The sequence below is a fragment of the Neltuma alba genome, unplaced genomic scaffold (assembly GCF_004799145.2).
Source record: "Neltuma alba isolate B1F8T4 unplaced genomic scaffold, ASM479914v2 tig00012933_pilon, whole genome shotgun sequence".
Taxonomy (NCBI): Eukaryota; Viridiplantae; Streptophyta; class Magnoliopsida; order Fabales; family Fabaceae; genus Neltuma; species Neltuma alba.
The window spans coordinates 1-11,322 of NW_021637299.1; the positions used below are offsets into that span (position 1 = coordinate 1).

At 33.1% G+C, this 11,322-nt stretch overlaps 1 long non-coding RNA gene across 1 annotated transcript; it reads left to right on the forward strand.

The window, feature by feature from the left end:
• The first annotated feature begins 4,244 nt into the window (after positions 1-4,244).
• LOC114732747 (uncharacterized) lies at positions 4,245-6,044 on the forward strand. Its single transcript, XR_003739028.1, has 3 exons — positions 4,245-4,265; positions 5,419-5,499; positions 5,841-6,044. It is a non-coding gene; the product is annotated as an uncharacterized LOC114732747 (long non-coding RNA).
• The last annotated feature ends 5,278 nt before the right edge of the window (positions 6,045-11,322 follow it).

The window sequence follows — 11,322 nt, forward strand, 5'->3', positions numbered from 1 at the left end:
TATAATTAACTAACTTACCTAACTTCCTTAATCTAATTAATTAGTTAAATGGATCTTATATTAAGGACCGGAGGAGTAATATTTTACTATCTCTCCGGTCCTAAATATAAGATCTAGTTGACTAATTTGACTAAATTAAGAAAATAAGTTAAGTTAGTTATTTGTAATAAATATGTGTTGTCTTTCCTAAAATATCATTGTGTATTAACTAGAACTACCATTATTAGAAACACTACTTTGAAAAATATATATAAATATGAAAAATAAAATGGACTGAAGTCTTGTATTTAGAACTAAAATAAAAATCAAATGGTTCTTATATTAAAAATGGGAGATAGTATTATAGACGTATGTCGATTTCAATAATTACATATCTAAACTTGTTTTTTATGACAATATTCCAAAATATTTGAACCCCGAGTCGTATCCGGGCCCCGCGGCTGTGCTTCACGCTAACAGGTAATACGTGTTCAAGTATTTCATCCTTTGTCAACGTTCTGTGCAACTGACTATTTCAGTAACTGCATTTTTGTATTTGATTTGGAGTCCGTTTGAATTAGTGATTAGAAAAGCAGATTATTATCGATTTAACTTTTGAAAACAATTAGATTGGGTAAAAGTTAAATTAAGTAATGTGAATTGTGTTTGGATTGTATTTTATAAAAATTAGTTTATAAAAGCTAGATTGGGTAAAAAGTTATTTGGATTATAATTGAATAACAGTAAATTAGTTTGTATGATTATCAAAATAAGTATGAGTTTTATTAGATAATAAAAAATGATTAAAAATATAATAATTTTACAAAATATAATAATTTCATATTATTATAATGGGAAAAATTTATATTTAATGAATAAAATATATTTAAATTAGAAATCATATTAATGTGAACATTTTAAAACCAAATAATATTACATAAGTAATTGGATGATATACTCTACATAATTTATGTAAATATAAAATAAAAAATAATATTAAAAATTAAAAATATAAATACCTTTATATTTGTGGCTCATTGGTGAACATGTATAGCTAGAATAGTCATTCTAGGGTTATTTTAACCTATTATATGGATTAAGACTTGCTTTAACTCTCTCTTTAGTGTTAATGATAATGTTATGTTGTTTTTATCTTGAGTTTAATGCTTCCTTGTGATTGGCCACTATTTGGAGTGATTTGTTTGATTGGTTGAAACTTGAGAAAGTTAAATCGATTTTTGAACTTGGATAAAAACATACTAGACCGGAAGTTTATGCTATTAAATGGATGGTTTGTTGATAGAATAGAGATATATCTATTGACTTAGCATTGTCCAAATACTACTAGAAAAAAAACTTTTAACATCGCAAAATAACAGCGGTTAATCAGAAAAATGACGTGAAAAAAAAGGCGGTGGCATTTTTATAAATAAGTTGATTAAGTGTTGATTTTCCACTGCGGTTATTAAGAAAATCGCTGTGGAAAGTATTTTTGATGGCGGTTATTTAAATAACCGCCGTTAAAAATAGAAAACCGCCATGAAAAGTTTTAAAATAACCCTACACGGCACGCTCATTTTCATTCATTTTCACTTTCAATTTCAGTGCGCCGTGGTCCCCCTCTGTCCCACCACCAAAGAACTTCTATTACCGGCCATTCCCCCCACTCCCTGACTGTTTAAACTCTTCTATTTAGCTTGTGGTGTCTTGCCGCCGTTTGCTACCATTTGAATGCCCCTCTTTTCACATTTGAATCATCTCTACCCTATGAGTATCCTCTTCTTTCATTCTTTTCAATTTTTCTTAGTTTGTTGAATGTTTTGACTATGAAAATCTATTGTATTTCAAATGGGTTTGTTAGTTTTATATTGTGGTTGGCTTGTAATGTTGATTTTGTGTTTTTTATGTGCTTGAACTGTTGATTGGTGGGCATTTGGTGTGAGAAAATCTCAGTTCCTTCCTATTTATTGTATTAGAAACATGTTTAAATGTTTGAAATTGATTAGTTTTGAAGTTTTTGATTTTTTAATAATTTTTTATATTTATTTTGAATTTTTGGTTTTTTTTGTAATAAATTTGAGAATTTAGTAATAAATAATCTGTTTGGTATTTTGTGATTTTTTTTTTTGGTTATGAACTTTGATTGATAGTAAAGTGTTGTTCAAAATTTCATTACAAATGGATATCATTTGTGTTCCTGTTTTGGATTCAGAAGTTTTAGCTTTAAGAATCTTTATTCATTGAATTGGTTTGAAATTGAACATTTATTTTTGTTTTATTTGTTATATTTCTTCAAATTTATCATGTTGAAATATGTTATGAAGAATAGTTTTTTTGTTAATTAAAATAATTTTTGTTTAACTATTTCACAAAACTTATATATGTTTGTTTGATTTTTTTTATTTTATTAACATTTCGTTCATTTGCGGAGTGGTTCAAACAAGAAATGTTAAAAAATGCCAATCCTTCTGAGACAATACAGAGGCTAGCTGCAGGGCCTTCTTCTGAAGTTTTGTGTTGGGACAGATATGACATAAATGGTTATTCATTTTACACAAAAACCCAAGACGACAAGAGTACCATGCAGAATAGTGGGGTGATGGTAGTAGCAGAAGCTATGCATTTAGCTAGTTCTAAAGATAGAAACCCAACGTTGGCGGCAATGTTCTATTATGGAATAATAAAGAGATATGTGAGGTTAATTATACTAAGTTTAAAGTTCCCGTCTTCAAATGTAAGTGGGTTAATAGTAATGCTGTGCAAATGGATGAAGAATTTATATTTGTTTTGGTTGATCTTGAGAGGTTTGGATATGGAGATGAGCCATTTATTTTGGCAAGTCAAGCAAAACAAGTGTTTTTCGTTCCCAATCTAGCAAAAAAGAAATGGTCTATCATGCTTCAAGGTAAGAGGCAAGGAGTTGGTGGAGATGATGGTGACTTAGAGTTTAATCTTGATGAAACCCTGCCTTTCACAGCTATTCGACCTAAAACAGTTGAATTAGATTTGGTAGATGATGATTATGCTCTTAGAGATGATCATTGTGAAAGAATTTGGGAGGATAATCGTTGTAAGGCTTAAATGAATTATTTTATTCTTTGTTAAATATACTTAATAATGTTTTATATTAACTTGATATTTCTTATTCTTACATTTATTAATTCATTGTTCTTTAAACAGGAAATGGACGAATTCGGTCAATAGGGTTTGGCAACGGCAACTCTTTTACTAGCCAAAGAAAGGGTAGAGGGCCAACCCTTATGAGGCATTTGGCTTTACATGATGAGACCACACAGCTTATCAGGATTATAGTGGAGTTTAATGATGATTTGAAACTTATAGGAAAGACTGGGGCTCAATTTACTAGTTATGTGAGTTATGTCGCACGCAGTAAGATTGGGATTGACATTACTAGCTAGAAGGTGGACAAAGATTTGGAGCAAAACATTTGGAAGGATATCTTGGTACATCATGAATTGTTTTCTCTACTTGTTTCAATTATAATTGCTTATTTACTTTATAACTCTATGTTATTGTATTGCAACTGACATTTGATATTCCCGTCACTGAGCAAATGAAAGACCATCTGTTTAAGCAACTTGATGAACGGTGGAGGGATTTTAAATCCATGCTTAAAAAACATTATATTCGTGGAGAAAGAAAGGATGAGCATTCTAAGGAACGACATCCGTTTATTAGTGACGAGGCATGGGAGAGTTTTGTGAAACAACGTGAGGACCTTGCATTTTGTAATAACCCAAGTTTTATGGATTTGAGTAAAGCATGATGAAGGATAAATTTGTAGAGAAATTATTGAGATTAAGACCTTTCAAATATGGTTTGAATAATTATAAAGTTAATTTCAGGAATTTAGGACCTATTTTCTTGGAAAATTCAAGGAAAAATAGTTAGAGGATAATTTTTGAGCTGAGATTTTTAGGATAATTATTTTATGGACTAAAGAAGCTAATGGAAGAAGAAAATCCATATAAAATATCCAGGTTTGATTTCTGGAATTATTTGACTATCCTGGAAAAAAAAAGAGAAGGATCAAATTAAAAGAAAATGAAGACCAAAGGGCATGATGGTCATTTCACGTCCCTTATCCTTTTTAATCTGTCAAAACACGTTCTCCCTTCTCATTCTCCTCTATTGCCGACTTGACTAAGAAGGAGAACGAACAGATAGAGCTTGAAGGGGGGGAAGAGGAAGACGAATCATCACGAACTACTAGAGAAAAAATCAGAGGTGTTTTTCTTGCATGCAAGTGTGCTTTTCTGATTAAGGTGAGTCCTTCAAGCCTTCCTCTGTCCTTGTTTTCTTTGATTGGGACTATATGGGAGTGGAAGAAACAAATGAAAATCCAGCCCTAGGGAGAGAAATTTAGGAATCGCATGAAAGCTTTGATTGAAGCATTAATTGGGAGTTGTGTGAGAGTGTGCCTGCACTTGTATGTTGCTGTTTGTGTTTATTTTTTTTTTTCTCTGGTACCTGATTGTCGAAACAGGGGATAGGTGACTCAGGGGGTTAGTTTCGGACTCCCTTTTCTTTGGGTATAAGGTTGAATATTGGTGGTATTGGAGAGAGATTTTGTGACCCACATGTATATGAAAGTGTGTTGGAGTTGGTTTTATTTTAATGACATGTTCGAAGACGTCTTTGGACCCAATACCTCTATTGGTTTATGTTGATAGCATGGGCTCCATACGTGAAAGGCAAATGAAAAGGAAATGGTATGATTATGAAGATTAAATAATGCTACATGATATTTTGGAGTGAAGGCCATGAGGTTTAATGGGAAAAGAAAAAGGAGTTCTTATTGTTTTGTTTTGGTTAAATGGTCTTAACCGCTGGATAGGAAAAGGGCAAAATGAGTTTGAATTTTTGAATCCTACATAGATTGGAAAGTGATTATTCTTTAAATCTGGAAGTTTAATAAGAGGAGGAATTGTTGAATTTGGGAACCGAAATTTGATTTGAAGTTTATTGTTTTGTGTTCTCAAATGCTGAATATTATTCTAGTTAGTGGACCAGCCTTATTGTGAACAATGATTAAATTTTATTGCAGTAAAATGAGCATTTTAGAGGGGCAAAAGATATCCATATATTACGAAATGGAGGAATGATGTTAATATTGGGATGTTGCAGCTGAAATTAAATCACTTGGCAATGATTTGATTATGTATAAATGGGGAAGTATTTTCGGTCAAGTGGGTTCAAGAGGAAATGTAATCTTAAACTAGGGGACATTAAAGTAGGAGATAGAATGATATTGATAAAGCTGGAATTTTATAAAGTATGAAAGAAATCTTGTTGCTATTACAATTTTAAGGACCCCGAATATTCAAGGTTGCTGAATTATTTTTGAAAACTAGGAATAAATGATCTTGATATATATATATATATATATTAATCTGCCCTTGCCTATATAATTTATAGGATTTGATATTTGTTCGAATCCATTAAGAAAGGAGCCAAGAAGGAAACAAGGGGAAGGGAGTGCGGAAGAAAAAGCAAAAGGTAGTAACTCTTTTCCTTTAATGTGATTGTGCATTGATTGCCACATGCTTGGATGTGCCTTTATGCTGATTGTGCATGAGAACATGTAAGTTGCCTTTGCATGATAATAATTGTCATGACAATATGCGCTGGTTTCCATTTATTTTGGAATGTGAGCGCAATAGATAGCGATTGGCTATATGGATGTATGGTGTATGTGCATCATTGATTATATTTGGATGCAAGGTGTTGTTCTCTTTGGCCTGTGTAGCATGTTGTTTGTGATCTTGTATGATTACGTGAAGGAAATTTGTTACTACTGAGATTCTTTAGAATCTCACCCCTTCTTCCATGTAATACAGCAAGAGCAAGTACTCCTAAGGGCAAGGGAGTAGTGATCGGTGGAGTTTAAAGGTACAAGAAGCTGGCAATCTTTTATATATATATTTTGCTTAAAATGCATCTTATTTTGAAGTGAAGATATATTGTATATCTATTTTGGTATGTAAATATTCCTCCATAAGGAGGTGGCTAAGGGCAGATAAACCATGGTAACTGCTATTGAAGGAAATAATCAATATTTTGATATATAATTATTATTTTGTCTACAATTATGTGTATCTATATATGTAACTCGTTGTACGAGCCTATGGCTAGATCCTAGTGGCTATAGTTGATTTGATATGAGATCCAAAAGGTGGATAGAAAAAGAATGGGTTCAATGGTTGAATACGAACCATGGGTCTTAGACGGTTTTTACCGTTTTTGTAAAAAGGTTAAACTAGGTACTCGAACCACTAGACAAGTTACTTGAAAGTGAATTTTGAAAGGTTTAAAACGTTTCAGAAAATCCCATTCCTTGAAAAGGATCATACTTTGTATTTGGGAAGCCAAAAAAAATTGTCTTCCCAAGGATTGGAACCTGGCTTTTAATGATTCGAGATTAAATAGAACAACTATATTGGTGTATAAAGGATAGTCGTGACATATTTCAGGTTTGGTTTCTTCAAACTTAGTTTTTAATTTGGTCATATTTTATTTAACTAAACTAACTTTGTCAATTTGTTTCATTGTCATAAGCATTGAGTTAGAAGAATAAACAAATATCTGAGCAGAATGTGTACCCACATACCATGTCTTGTGCAGGGTATAATGGGTTGGAAAGAAGTATGATGGAGGAGCAGATGAAGAATGCACAGATGGCTGCTGTTTCAGATTCTACTGGCTACATTCCACCTATTGAGCATCCTTCTTGCCAACAAAAATGGAAGGCGGCGAGGATTAAAAAGGGTCAATACATTACTCCACAGTTTGCTACTATTGCTGAGAGGATTGTAAGTAATATTTAAGAATTATGCTTCATTAATTGCTTTTTTCAATTATCTTAAATTGAATTTGTTGATTTAATATTACAGGAGACATTTGAGGAGCAATTATCCCAAGGTACATTCATCCCCTAATGACGGATGTATATCTTGACCACTGCCATTAGAAAGACTGACCATCCTGGTAGAGTCAGAAGGACCCCTAAAGGGATTGGTATTAAAGAATTTTTTGGCTTTGCTTCACGAAAAAGCATTGGATCATCATCTACTAACGTGGTATCTAAAGAGGAGCTTGACCAACGATTACAGGAAGAAATAGAGAGAGTTCGAGCTGAACTCAGACAACAACACATGGCAGAGATGCAAAAGATACGTGACGAATTCGATGCCAAGTTTCAACAGGCTCTAATGATGATGGGCACGAGTAGATTCCAGATGCCTTGAGTATCTGAACCTTCCCAGGTAATAATCACACATCTTTTCAAATCTTCTAAATGTTCATTTGATCTATTTAAACCTATTTAATATGCCTTAACCAATTTCATATTATGTTTTAGGGTTCACCAGTGATAAAAAGCGGGAAGGGCAGTAATAATCAGACACAGCTACTGACAGTGTTTGACCCTGACCCTAGCCCTGACCCTGTCGAAGACAATGGAATGCCGTGTACTCTCTATGTGGATTATGAAAATTCAACTATTCATGTCACTAGTGGTTGAGCATTCATAGGCATAAAGATTCACGACAACAAAATTCTGAGCAAACAAGCAAGGGTGACAGTAGAGAGGATTGTTCGTGGTCAAGGTAGTATACCAGTGCCCAATCCTATTGATGAGGTTCAACTCTTGGCCCAAGCTAAAGGACATTTCATTTTGTGTCCAAAGAGACTTATTGCAAAGCTAATGGTGAAGAAGGCGGCAGTGAAGAAGGCCACAAGAGCGCATCATCAGATCTTGTACTCCTGCCTCTTCCTGGTGATGTTGTGCTTATTTATTCCAGTTTGGAGGTTCTTCATTCCGTAGTGCCAAACATGGATAAGCCTGTTACTTTCAAGACGTCGTTGGGGATTGTGGGTTTAGATATAACATACAACTTCATCGTTGACAAGAAGGACCTCGTTCAGTTCCTCAACTTTGAGAAGCTTGATATAGTCTTCATGCAGCTCGCTATTTTGTAACTTACAATATCATTTTCTTATTTCATGTTATACTTAATGCATGTTCTAATGTTTCTTATTTGAACAACAAGCACTTTACTCAAATCTGTTGGATTGGAGGACTTGAAGGAACATATGGTTTTATGTGTCCTCAAAGGGTGCAGAAAGAGCTTAATACTGTGGAAGCGAGGTCAATCTACATGATGACCATAATGACTCAGACTAGAAAGCCAATATATTTTGTACGTTACGTGGAAAGGTAAGTGTATTATTGTATTTGAGATACACAAGTTGTATGTATAGGATTATAATTAACATGGTTTGTCTTTTGTAATTATCATTGGACTCTAATTGTTTGTGCCCCTTTTGATAACAAAGTTTACTGGTTTGATTCACTTTGTGGAAGTCCATCTGAAGAAACAAAAGATGTCATCGACAAGTTAGCTTATGTTTATATATTTATTACATGTGAAGTTTATAAAAACATACTCTAATATCATTTTCTTTTGTACTGTTGATAGGGGTTTTCATGGTTTCAATATTGTGGCGATTAAACAAAATAGATAACCACCAACATGGATTCTCCCAAAGGTATGTTGTTTTGAACTAAATATATACTTTTAAACCTTTTTAGATGAATTAAAGTTAATTTTTATAATCAATAATGTCTAATATTCAATTTTATAATTCATTTTGTTAGTACCGTTGTCAACAAGAATATGTTGAATTTGAATATTATATCATCTGCTACATGAATGACATCATTGAGACAGGAGTGACTGAGAAATTAGACGAGGTAAAATAAGTTACGTTGCATGACATTCTTCAATTCATTTCACAGTTTTTATTAAGTTCACTATGTTATTTTTGATTAACAGGTATTTCAAAATGCTGCGCCATATCCCATGGATGACATCAACTTGATGAGGGACACTTTGTCAACAACATTGTTACAAAATGTTGAAACTCTCAAATAGTTAGGTCATTCCCCAAATAATTCATTGTTAGATATTTTCTCTTGGTTTCCTCCTATACATGTTCATTATTTCTATTGTACAGACATAAGAAATTACTTTTCTTTCAAGATGCTGGTTCTCTTGGTTCCTATACGTGTTTTTTGGTCTTAGGTTCCCCTTAGTTCTCTTGGTTCTCTATGTTTGCTTTGTGTAAAAGAAATTTCAATGCTTGCTGTATATATTAACTAACCAGTTGATTACTTGTTCATATGGTCTTGTTCTGCGTATTTTGCATTGCCTACATTTATTTGGAACTGTAAACTACAGGGTGGTTTAAAAAAAATCACATAGAATTTTTTTAAAAAAATAAATATATTTTAACAGCGGTTATCCAAATAACCCAGTTAAAACCGATTTCCACGGCGGTTACATAAAAAAACCGCAGTGGAAAGTTAACTTTCAATGGTGGTTTTGTTACGTAACCGCTGTGGAATTCTAACTTTCCACGACGATTTCTTACATAATTGCTGTGGAATTCTAACTTTCCACGGCGGTTTTTTACATAACCGTCGTGAAAAATCAATTTTCCAAGGCGGTTCTCAACCGCTATGTTTTATAAACCTTTCAACGTCGACTATATCAACTTCGCCTCCAAAACCGTAATGAAAAACCACTAATAACTACAGTTAAAAGCCTTTTTTTTGGCAGTGAAAAAGGGTTTTTGTTTTCAAATTGTAATTTTTTGAAACAAAAGCAATAGACGGTGAAGTTTTATTAAGATTACAAACTTGGTTTTGATTTGAGAAAGCTTAATCAATATTTGTGAACCTTGGGCTAACTTAATTTATCATTAAGTACTAAATGGGAAGTTTCTAATCAAGTTTTATGAAATACAATAGTGAGAAATAACCCTAGACTTGCATTTGTTGCAAAGTCAAGTTTATTTTATTTCGATTTTTATCTTTGTTTTCAAAGCAACTTCATGTACACATTAATTTCACTTAACCTAATTATGAGCACAAATGCGATTTTTAACTAGTCCGGCCTTAGTTTCTGAGGGAACGATACTTTTTATACTACTTTCGACCCATGTGCTTACAGTGAAATTAAACGGGAAACAACACTGTTTCGTAATACTTGCTTGTTCTCGTTTGACATTTGTTAGTTACTAATTTATTTCTCTCATAAATTGACAATACAAAAGATATACTTGCTTGTTTGGCAGTAACATCCCAAAATGATGCTTGTATTGTTTCTATATTAGGGCTAAGGGCCTTACTAAAACGTTGATTCCCAAACAAGTTCCCGATGTCCAAAGACTCCTCTATGTTACTCTCTGTAGTGGAGTATGCCATGTTAGCGTGATGCTCTTACAAGAGCATCGATCGACTAAACTAATTGAATTAACACTGTTTTATTATTTATTTATTCATGATATTCTAAAATATTAAATGAACTGAATTTTATGGAAAACACGCGCTGGCGTTTGTTGAAGAGATCCCAAGTCTCCCAATTGGCCTCGTGGCTTTTTAGATAAGTTGGATTCTTTCTTCCTCCCTTTCCCCTGCTCAGGACCCCACAAAGACAGAGGAATTGACAGAACATCTCACCCATTGCCGGGAATTTTCCTCGCATTCTAGAAATGGGATAACCAAAAGGGAACGAAAAGAAACAGACACTTCCCAAACAGAGATCATCTATATTAAACATGTATACCTTTCATAATTAATATTATAAGCATATCAAATCATGTGGCAATTTGAGGGGTTTAATGGCTGGTCGAGTTTTAATAGAACCAAATCTTTAGAGATTTGGATGTAGAAATTCTTTCATGATTTGGCACAGAGAAACTAAAAATAAGCTGTGATCTGCATATGTTGACTTCTTGTCCCAAACATTCACACTTTTTCATCGTGTCAATTCGAGGTTCCAAGATTTGTTAAGGTGAGGGTGCCTCTGCTTTTGTCATGCTGTCATTATCAATGCTTATCTTTAGTGGCATTTAAAGATGCTTTGTTTTAATCATGAACTGTCATTATCAAAGCTTATCTTCAGTGGCAATTAAAGACGCTTTGTTTTAATCATGAACAAAGCCAGACACCAAACAAAGCTTATCTTCAGTTTAGAGGAACGATCAGTGTAATATCCAAACTTTTTGAGTAAATCTCAAATTCAAAAAATATGATTAGAGATGGAAGAAATAAAATTGTACAAATTCAAATTATCAAGAAAGTAATTTTGAAAAAAATTCGGGTTTGAAAGAGTGTTTTAGAAAAATATGCTCCAGACAATTTCAGAAAACTCATGCCAAAATAGAAGTGAGTTTTTCAAGACATATTTGAGGCTCAAAAAAGGTGAAAATGATGATGAAAGAATTTATGGTTAGTTAATTAAGTGGAAATTCAAT